We start from the raw sequence: 12215 nt of genomic DNA on the forward strand, positions 1-12215 counted from the left end.
TAAGAATGTGTATTGATTACAGATAAATGAATAAATTAACAATCAAGAATAAGTATCATTTGCCAAGGATAGATGATTTGTTTGATCAGTTGCAAGGTAAGATGGTATTCTCAAAGATCGATCTTCATTCTAGTTATCATCAGTTGAGGGTCAAGGAGGGAGACATGCCGAAGACTTCTTTTCGGACCAAGTATAGGCATTATGAGTTATTAGTTATGTCTTTTGGATTGACTAATGCCCCTGCTGCTTTTATGGATCTGATGAATCGAGTGTTTAAGGATTATTTGGACCGATTCGTGATCGTCTTCATCGATGATATTCTGGTATATTCTCAGTCTGAGTCAAAGCATGAGCAGCATCTGAGGTTGGTTCTACAAAGATTGAAGGAACACAGATTGTTTGCAAAGTTCAAGAAATGTGAGTTCTGGTTATCTCAGGTATCCTTTCTTGGGAATATTGTCAGTAAGGAAGGGATTAAGGTAGATCCAGCAAATATTGAAGCGGTCAAAGATTGGCCAAGTCCAAAGATTGCTTCTGAGATTATAAGTTTCCTTGGATTGGCAGGTTATTATAGGCATTTTGTGGAAGGGTTCTCAAAGATTGCTACTGCATTGACTGAGCTGACATGCAAGAGTCAGAAATTTGTGTGGTCAGGTAAATGTGAGAACAGCTTCCAGGAATTGAAGCAGAGATTGATTACAGCTCCGATTCTGAGTCTCCTGACAGATCAGGAGAAGTTTGTGATTTACTGTGATGCTTCTCATCAGGGTTTGGGCTGTGTTCTGATGCTGTCAGAGAAGGTAATTGCTTATGCCTCTCGTCAGTTGAAGGAATATGAAAAGAGATTTCCCACTCATGATTTAGAGTTGGCGGATGTGGTCTTTGCTTTAAAGATATGGAGGAATTATCTTTATGGAGATAAGTGTGAGATCTATATGGACCACAAGAGCCTGAAATACTTCTTCACTCAGAAATATTTGAATAAGAGACAAAGGCATTGGCTGGAGTTAGTAAAAGATTATGATTGTGAGATTTTGTATCATCCAGGAAAAGCCAACGTGGTAGCTGATGCTTTAAGCCGGAAGGGTCCGAGGCAGATTTATGGTGCAAGGTTGATAGCCAGAGAGTTAGCAGATGATATGACCAGAGCTGGTATAGAGTTACTGGTGGGCCAGTTGGCTAATATTACACTACAGTCTACACTGTTGGAGAGAATCAAGGAAGGTCAGTTGAGTGATCCACAGCTGATCAAGATCAGAGAGGATGTTTTGGCTGGAGCATCCAGAGATTATACAGTGTTTGATTTGGGCTTGTTGAGATATAAGGGGCGGATATGTGTTCCGTTAGACACTACTTTGAGGTGAGAGATTCTGGATGAATCTCATACTACACCTTACTCTTTGCATCCAAGCACCACGAATATGTATCAAGATGTGAGATCGTTGTATTGGTGGTCGGGGATGAAGAGGGACGTAGTAGAGTATGTGGCTAAGTGCTTGACATTTCAGCAGGTCAAGGCTGAGCACAAGAGGCCGGCAGGGTTATTGCAGCCTCTAGATATCCCAGAGTGGAAGTGGGAAGACATCACGATGGATTTCGTGGTGGGCTTACCCAGGACTGTAGATCAGCATGATTCTATTTGGGTAATAGTGGATCGCTACACCAAGTCAGCTCACTTCTTGCCAGTGAGGACTACATATACAGTTGATCAATATGCAAATCTCTATGTGAGAGAGATCGTGCGCCTCCATGGATCGCCGAGGTTGATCGTGTCAGATCGGGACCCCACTTTTACTTCCAAGTTCTGGGGGAGTTTATAGAAGGCCATGGGAACACAGTTGAAGTTCAGTACTGCTTATCATCCTCAGACAGATGGGCAATGAGAGGACGATCCAGATATTAGAAGACATGTTGCGAGCATGTGTGATGGACTTTGGTGGATCTTGGAATAAGTATCTACCTTTGATAGAGTTTTCCTACAACAACAGTTATCAGTCTACCATTGGAGTTGCACCTTATGAGATGTTGTATGGTAGGAAGTGCAGATCTCCCATTCATTGGGATGAAATAGGTCAAAGGAGATACTTGGGTCCTGAGGCAGTTCAGAGGACCGGTGAGGCCATTGAGAAGATTAGAGCTCGGATGCTCGCTTCTCAGAGTAGACAGAAGAGCTATGTAGATCCTAAGCGCAGGAACGTGGAGTTCCAAGTGGGAGACTATGTCTTCCTTAGAGTCTCGCCTTGGAAAGGGGTGAGAAGGTTTGGGAAGAAGGGCAAGCTGAGCCCTAGATTTGTAGGTCCATTTGAGATCCTGGAGAGGATTGGTCAGGTGGCTTACAGGTAGGCTTTGCCACCAGCATTGTCAGCTGTGTATAATGTGTTTCATGTTTCAACTCTTTAAAGGTATGTATCAGATGTGCATCATATTGTGAGTTATGAAGATCTGGAGCTTGAGGCAGATCTCTCCTTTGAGGAGCAGCCAATCCAGATACTTGACAGAAAGGACAAGGTCCTCAGGAATAAGACGATACCTTTGGTTAAGGTATTGTGGAGGAACAACAAGGCCGATGAGGCGACCTGGGAGCTGGAGTCATATATGCAGAGTCAGTATCCCGAGCTGTTCGGGTAAATTTTGAGGACGAAATGTCTGTAAGGAGGAGATAGTTGTAATGCCCTGAAATCCCTAATGCGGTCTAATGGCTGGATTAGTAGGCCGAGAGGGCCATAATTGTTTAATTATGCCATTAAATGATTATATGCATGTTTATGTGAATTATATTATAATATGATGTTATATGCTTGCATGAGGGTCCACATTTGATTATTAGGGTGTTTTGGTAATTTGGCCCGTTGAGGGCATACTTGTGTATTTTGGTGCATAATGCGATTTATGGATGAGATCACATTATTATGGAGATATATTCGAGCTATTCAGCATGAGACAGTCTTATATTTTAAATTAGCGATTTTGTCATAACGAGGTCATTTATTGGGATATTGAGTAATGAGAATGTTTATTTGATGATAAATTGGGAGTTATTGAGATCATGAGAAATTCTGGGAGTTTTGACTATAATGTCCTCGGGGGTGTTTTCGGGACCCTGAGCACTAGGTTTTATTTGAGGTTACTTAAGCTTGAAGTATCTCATCAGATAGAACCGTACATTAGAAAACCTCTTTCTCTCTTCCCGTTAGTTCCTTTTACCGTTCGAGGCAATTTCGATGAAATCTTGAGTTCTAGGAGTCGGAATCAAGCAAGGATCGAGGCATAACGATCCTAGGAAAGATTAGAAGCTTCTTGACTGAAGGATTTAACGAGAAACAACCCAATCAAAGGAAATCTAAGCTTTAAGTTTTGAGTTTTTAGAGTTTCTAAGCTTTGAATTGGATTTTGTGAATCGATGAGTTTTTTATTCGTTTGAACCTTGGGATTTGATGATTTTGGATCATTGGGATGTTTGGGAACTTTGATTTTTGGATTTGGAAGTGTTGAGGTATGTTTTTGGAAGGTTTAGAATGAAGAAAATCGAGGTTATGGCTGGTTTATGGGTGGGGGACACGGCCCAAGCACGAAGAAGCTGATGGAGGCGTTTTGGACGTGCTGGGTGCCGCGACCCTTGTTCCTGGTGTGGCTGGGGGCCGCGGCTCAAGGTGCTAGGTCCGCAGCTCATGATACAAACCGCGCCAAAAAATGTGACGAAACTTGAACCAAATCTGGACAAGCAACCCAAGAACACTCGAAATTGGAATGGAAAACCGTGAACCAATGCTTAGCAAAGCACGAACCTTGGTATGGTGAAAGACGCCACAAAAGGGGATGGATTATCCATTTGATAAGTCAGGTTTGAACGCCACAAGGAAACCCTTGATAAGTTCGAAAGTTTCTTCAAGAACTCAAGAAGAAAACTCACAATATTTCTCATTAACCAAAACTATCTAAATTCTAAGTTGTCCACAAGGCCTAATATAGTCGAAAATACAAAGAGGGTTTTTAGACAAATAAAAACCCTAAAAAGCCCAAAACGACATGTCTTTTTTACTCCAACAAAAACTCTAATAAAACATGAAAATATAGTTCAAACTAAAAACAAATAATCAAAGGAATCAAGCTCCTAAACTGAATCAACTTTGATGAGCAACACAAGCTTTTGTTCACCCTCAGTAGTGAACTCGACCTTTTCCTGTTGTAGAATTCTCCGGACTAAGTTGTTAAGTTCTTCTTTGAATCTCCTAGCTCGCGCCCTCGTCACCGGACCAACGGGAACTTGAATTGGGTCATTAGTCTTGATATCCTCATCATTCCCCCCCTCTTGAGAAGGATTTGTCCTCAAATCGTCACCTACGTCAAAAGGACTCAGATCAGTAACATTGAAAGTAGCACTAACATTGTACTCACCTAGTAAATCTAGTCGGTAGGCATTGTCATTGATTCGTTCTAGCACTTGAAACGGGCCATCTCCTCGAGGTAGCAACTTGGAATGTCTTTATGCTGGAAATCTTTCTTTCCTCGTGTGCAACCACACCCAATCACCGGGCTCAAAAACCTACTTATGCCGTCTCTTGTTAGCTTGCTTGATGTATTGCTCTATCCTCCTCTCTATGTTGAGGCGTGCCCTCTCATGGAATTGCTTCACAAATTCTGCCTTCTTCTTGCCATCTAAATTCACATACTCAGAAACAGGTAAAGGTGATAAATCCAAAGGAGTTAAAGGGTTAAAACCATAAACAATTTCAAACGGTGAAAACTTAGTAGAAGAATGCATGGAACGATTATAAGAAAATTCAACATGTGGTAAACAATCCTCCCAAGTCTTAATGTTCTTACTAATGATAGCCCTCAACAAAGTGGATAAAGTTCTATTAACTACTTCTATTTGACCATCAGTTTGAGGATGACAAGTAGTAGAAAACAACAGTTTCGTTCCAATTTTACCCCACAACGTCTTCCAAAAGTAACTCAAGAACTTAGCATCCCGATCTGACACAATTGTCCTAGGCATACCATGTAATCTCACAATCTCCCTAAAGAACAAATCTGCAACATTAGAAGCACCATCAGTTTTATGACAAGGTATAAAGTGAGCCATCATAGAAAATCGGTCTACAACCACAAAGATTGAATCCCTCCCACGCTTACTCCTAGGTAAACTCAAAACAAAATCCATTGAAATATCAACCCAGGGTGAACTAGGAATAGGTAGTGGCGTGTAAAGACCATTTGGTTGGACTCTCAATTTAGCCTGCCTATAAGTGACACACCTACCACAAATTCGTTCAACATCTCGTTTCATGTGTGGCCAATAGAAGTGCTCCTATAACATAGCTAGAGTCTTAGCAACTCCAAAATGTCCCATCAACCCTCCACCATGGGACTCCCGAACTAACAAATCTCTCAAAGAACAATTAGGTACACACAACTGATGCTCCCTAAACCAGAAACCCTCATGCCTATAAAACTTTTCCTCAGCAGATTTTTCACAAGCACCATAAATCTCCCCAAAGTCATGGTCAACATGATAAAGTTCCTTAATGTGCTCAAAACCAAGTAATTTATTATCAAGAGTAGAGATTAAGGCATACCTGCGTGAAAGTGCATCAGCAACCACATTCTCTTTACCTTGTTTATATCGAATGACATAAGGAAACATCTCAATGAACTCAACCCATCGTGCATGTCTCTTGTTCAGCTTATGTTGTCCTTTCAAATGTTTCAAAGATTCATGATTCGTACGAATCACAAACTCCTTCGGCCACAAATTGCCATGTCTCTAAAGCTCGAACCAATGCGTACAACTCTTTGTCATAAGTGGTAGTTAAGTGCAGCCCCACTTAGTTCCTCGCTAAAGTACGCAAGTGGTCTCCCATCCTGCATAAGAACAGCGCCAATACCTATACCAAAAGCATCATATTCAACTTCAAAGGTGTTAGAAAAGTTAGGTAAAGCAAGTAAAGGAGCGTGAGTAAGCTTGTGTTTAATAAGCTGAAATGCCTCCTCTTGTGCATCACCCCATTTGAATGCAATGTTCTTCTTGATAACTTCAGTGAGTGGTGCGGCGATGGTGCTAAAATCCTTTACAAACCTCCTGTAAAAGCTAGCAAGTCCATGAAAACTTCTAACATTACTTACACTGGAGGGGTCGGCCACTCTTGGATGGCTTTGATCTTCTCTTCATCAACCTCAATACATGTAGCACTCACAACAAAACCTAGGAAAACAAGCTTATCGGTGCAGAAAGTACATTTCTTGAGGTTAGCATATAATTTCTCTTTCCTAAGCACATCCAAAACCGAATGCAAATGTGAGGCATGATCATACAAACTCTTGCTATAAATAAGAATATCATCAAAATACACAACAACGAATTTTCCAACGAAAGCATGCAAAACATGATTCATCAAGCGCATGAAAGTGCTAGGTGCATTAGTTAATCCAAAAGGCATGACTAACCACTCATACAATCCATGTTTAGTTTTAAATGCGGTCTTCCATTCATCACCTTCTTTCATTCGTATTTGATGATACCCACTCTTAAGATCAATCTTAGAAAATACACAAGAACCATGCAACTCATCCAACATATCATCTAAACGAGGAATGGGGTGTCGATATTTTACCGTTATGTTGTTGATGGCTCGGCAGTCAACACACATTCGCCATGTCCCATCCTTCTTGGGAACTAGAATCATTGGAACAGCACAAGGACTCATGCATTCTCTCACATGCCCTGTTTCCATCAATTCTTCAACTTTCCTTTGAAGTTCCTTTGTCTCCTCCGGATTGCTCCTGTATGCTGGTCGGTTTGGGATTGAAGCACCGGGAACAAAATCAATTTGATGTTCAATCCCTCGGATAGGTGGCAAACCATGTGGTACCTCCTCGGGAAACACATCCTCGAACTCCTGCAAAATAGAAACAACAACACTAGGCAGCGAAGAATCAAGTTGGTTAGTGTTTAAAAGAGCCTCCTTGTACATGAGTACAATCATCGGTCGTTTTGCAATCAATGCTCACTTAACCTCACTTGTTTTTGCATAAATATTTTTTTGTTTTCTCTCTGATTTTCCCTCCTTGGCCGAACTCTTCTCTCTCTTTTCTCTCTCACTTGATTCGACCTTGCTCTCTGTTTGTCTCTCTCTTCCCTCACTCTCATTCATCTTTTCACTCTCTTTCTTTTGCTCACTCGATTTTTTTTATCACTCAATTTTTGCAACCTCACTTGATCTTCATATAATTGTTTTGGTGTCAACGGACACTAGAGTGATTGTCCGTTGACGGAACGTGAATGAGTACTTGTTGGTGAAGCCATCATGCTGCACCCATCGATCAAATTGCCAAGGTCTTCCTAGAAGGAGATGTCCAGCATGCATTGGAACCACATCGTACAATACTTCATCCTCGTATTTGCCAATTCGAAATGATACAACAACCTGCTTTGTAACCCTTACTTCACCACTATCATTCAACCATTGCAACTTGTATGGACGAGGATGTCTAAGTGTTGTGAGCCCCACCTTCTCAACCATGGAAGAACTAGCAACGCTAGTGCAACTACCACCATCAATAATAACACTACATACCTTGTCTTTCACATGACAACGAGTGTGAAAGATGTTCTCCCGCTATACCTCTTCTTCCTCTTCTTTTGCTTGCAAATTTAAGGCTCGTCGTGTGCTAGTGCAAGCATATCACCATATTCTGCCCCAAACTCCTCACCAGCCATAGAAGCATCCTCCAATGGTGGCATGTCATCAAGATCATCTTCATCTTTGGAATATATCTCCCCATTATCCCGAACTACCATAACCCACTTGTTTGGGCATTGGCTAGCTATATGGCCTCTCCCCTGACATTTGAAACACTTAATCTCACTAGAACGAGATGAAGTAGGGGTTGTTTTACCTTGAGAGGCTGTGGTTGTGATGGCTGGTTTTTGCTCGGTTTTAGGCTTGTGAGTAGAAGGGTTTTCTTCTTTCTTTGGATAGTTAGACCGCCAATGTGCTGCATTTGGATTTTGTGGGATTTGTCTCGGATTTGAACTTGTACTACCCCTCTTGATCTGCCTCTCAACCTTCATATCCATATGCACCAAATCTTCCAATTCCACATAATGGTGTAGCTCAATTGTATTAGCAATCTCTCTGTTCAACCCATACAAAAACCTTGCCATTGTCGCCTCCCGATCTTCTTCCACATTGGCTCTAATCATAGCCATCTCCATCTCTTTGTAATACTCATCAACACTCTTGTAACCTTGACGAAGACCTTGCAGCTTAAGGTATAGATCCCGATAGTAATGAGCTGGTACAAAACGTCGCCTCATCACCCTCTTCATATCTTCCCAAGTCTCAAAAGGATGATCTCCATTGTGCCTCCTGTTGATGCACAACTGATCCCACCAAACAATAGCATAATCAATCAATTCAATTGCAACAAGTTTTACCTTCTTCACTTCGGAGTAGTTGTGACAATCGAAAACTAACTCCATCTTCTTTTCCCACTCAAGGTAAGCTTCAGGATCACTCTTCCCTTGAAATGCGGGGATTCTCATTTTGATATTTCCCAAATTATTATCTACCCAGTTCCTAGCTTCTCTATCCCGGCCATACCTCCTATGGTTACCCTCTGACATCCTATCAAACTCTTCCTCTAAATCTCCCCCTTCAAACTCTCTTTCACCCTCAACATCCCGTTGTTGCACCCTGTTCCTCCGTGCCCTCCCTTGCGTTCCCTCTTCTACCCTATCCAACCTCTCATGTATTTGTTCACACTCCACCCTCATCATCCTTCGCATCTCCCTCATTAATGCTTGAATTTGTAGATTAGGAACCTCAGGTGGTGGAATCTCATTGCTTGCATTTTTCTCTGGATTTTGTGCCATGATGGAAATCTTCAAAATAAGGTTAGAACAATATGGAGAAGAGACCTCACCACACTCCCTCACGTGGTTCACTCGAACAATATTTTCACTCAAATCCACTATTGTTTCACTCAATTTCAATGGTTGTTACCCTCAAATAAGCTTGCACCTCTGCCTTTTTCCACTCGTATTCTTCTTTAAGCTCTTTCAAAACTAATCAAACGATATGATGAAGGATTCTAGTAGCAAATCAAACCACAACAAACCAAAGGAATATAGCCAAACTGATGATTTTGATACACTTGCGTGAGGATTTGGCAAAAGAGCCTCTAGGACATATGGAACAAGATTAGAACAAAAAATTTTAAGAGAGGTTTCCAGACTCTTTTTTTTCGGATCCTCTTGATTTTTCTTCTTCTTTCTTTCTTTCTTTTTTTTTTTTTTTTTTTTTTTTTGATTTCTCAAACGCAAGTACAAGACACAAGAAAAAAAAAGCAGACTTGGATTCGAAAACAAAACAACTCGGATTTCACAAAAATGCAAGAGAAACTCACTGCCAATTCGAATTTTCACAATGAAAACAAGAGAAACTCACTGCCAATTCAGATTTCGCAATAAGAATAAGAGAAACTCAAGGCCAATTCGGATTTCACAATAAGAACAAGATAAACTCAATGCAAATTCGGATTTCACAATAAGAACAAGAGAAACTCAATGCAAATTCGAATTGCACAATAAAATAAGAGAAACTCAATGCCAATTCAGATTCACAATAAGAACCCTATTTTCACTATTTCAAAAAAGAAAAGGAAAAAAAAATAGGGGAATTTTCAGAAACCCTAATTCAATTGCACGTTTTGAACAAAGAAATGAAAAGAAAACAAGAAAAAGGATAGGCCAAACCGTATGAACCTAGGCTCTGGTACCAACTGATACGAACCACGCCAACAAATGTGACGAAACTCGAACCAAATCTGGACAAACAACCCAAGAACACTCGAAATTGGAATGGAAAATCGTGAACCAATGCTTAGCAAAGCACAAACCTTGGTATGGTGAAAGACGCCACAAACGGGGATGGATTATCCGTTTGATAAGTCAGGTTTGAACGCCACAAGGAAACCCTTGATAAGTTCGAAAGTTTCTTCAAGAACTCAAGAAGAAAACTCACAATATTTCTCATTAACCAAAACTATCTGAATTCCAAGTTGTCCACAAGGCCTAATATAGCCGAAAATACAAAGAGGGTTTTTAGACAAATAAAAACCCTCAAATGCCTATAATGAAAAAGTCCAAAACGACATGTCTTTTTTACTCCAACCAAAACTCTAATAAAACATGAAAATATAGTTCAAACTAAAAACAAATAACCAAAGGAATCAAGCTCCTAAACTGAATCAACTTTGATGAGCAACACAAGATTTTGTTCACCCTCAGTAGTGAACTCGACCTTTTCCTGTTGTAGAATTCTCCGGACTAAGTTCTTAAGTTCTTCTTTGAATCTCCTAGCTCACACCCTCGTCACCGGACCAACGGGAACTTGAATTGGGTCGTTAGTCTTGATGTCCTCATCAGCTCAGGCAGGGTTTTGAGGCCGTTTGAGTGTTTTGACCTCGGGAACTTGGTTTTAGGCCTCGAGATTGTTCCTACTACCTGTATTAGTGGGGTTTGATGTCCTGGAGGCTAGATCTTGGTTGGGAACCTTTGTTAATCATTTTATTGATAGTGTCCCATATTTGGTTATTACTAGGTGACCGCTAAGGAACTTAAAGGTTGATTGTTCTCAAGGATCGTTCTTATATTAACTCTCGCTCGAATCAGAGGTAAGAAAACTGCAACCTGTGTATATGACATGCATGATTGTTGTTGAGGCATGTTGGTTGTTAAATGTGGACATTGATTGCATATTAAATGCTTAGCAGAGCTTGCTTACTTGTGTATGGCACTGATTAGTCAGGGATGGCACTAGTCGCATATTATTGACCTGAGATTCAAAAATGGCATAAGCGTCCTGAACGCAGGGCCGATAAAAGATTAGATCTAATCAATATCAGCGTTGAATGACTCTAGGGGCATTAATGCTGGACCGACCCTAAGGTCGATGAAACCTATAAGCGCTTGATTAGTCTAGGACTGGTTACTCAGAGTCAGGGCCTAAGGCTTAGGTGACTGCTTGTCACATGGCTAGGGAGTGGAATCCCACGGTTATGACTCTATGGTCATGTGGTAGGTTATATTGGTGACTAGTTCATCGAGCACCTATCTTGATAAGCTAGTGAAAGGATCACTTATTTGTAAATCCTCGGTGACCCTATCGTCACATGGCTAATGGGAACAGAACACATCTTAGTGACTTTTCAACTGTCACTCATCTGTTTTGGACTGAAAGTTCTGAATGATTATTATGATCATTGTTGATATTATATTCATGCTATATTGTGTTTTCTTGTTGGGCTTTGGATCATGGGTGCTATGTGGTGCGGGTAAAGGGAAAGAGAAGCTCACCCAGCCTTGAGTGGAGAACTTAGGTGGTGCTGTGTACATATGCGGCCGCTTGACCACCACGGCCAAGGAGTTCTCAGAGGAACTAGGGGGTTTACCCTATTTTTGCCGCTTAGGTCGGTGGGTAGTAAATTTAAACAGTAATGACCATTTTGAGTTGTAGATAACTTGTAAATGTTTTTATGGTCCCATGAACAGTTTTATGTTTTAAATAAAATATATCCTTTCCTTTTAATTGGTTTTCCACATTAGCCTATTAATAATACCTAGAAACACGTTTTTAACCAAAGAACTTGGGTAGCAAGTTAAATTTCCGGTTCACTGTTCACCGTAACAGATCTGGGATAACCAGGGCGTTACAATATCTACAGAATTTAACAACCAAAGATGTAACTCAACACTTACCTCAACCCTTAATTAGATCCTCTAGCTAACCTTGAGTTAATTCCAAAGCTTCAACTCAATTTTCTTGAGTTTCAAGCCAAGTTCTTCCTTGTTTCTGTGGTTCCCTTGAGAGAGAAAGAGAGAGAGAGAGAAAGAAGGTCGGTTTAGCCTTGTTCTACCACTTTCTGATTTTGTTTAATCTATCCTTAACCGATTAAGTCAATCCCGAGGCTCGGGGTACTGAAAACGTCCCAAGGCAAATGGTAAAATTCCCCAGTATTCCCACCTAGGCTTCCTCACCTCAAATAAATCTCAAATTATTTATTTCCATAACCAGATAACCCAAATAACTGTATAATACCCAAAATACCCCTTGACTCGCTCCGAGACGGATATAGGGTCCCGTTGTGACTTTCCCGCTACTTGCTCCCTAGGATAGCCTCGTGCCGAAGGCTACAAATATTTATCCACA

This window comes from Humulus lupulus, chromosome 1, assembly GCF_963169125.1.
Source record: "Humulus lupulus chromosome 1, drHumLupu1.1, whole genome shotgun sequence".
Classification (NCBI taxonomy): Eukaryota; Viridiplantae; Streptophyta; class Magnoliopsida; order Rosales; family Cannabaceae; genus Humulus; species Humulus lupulus.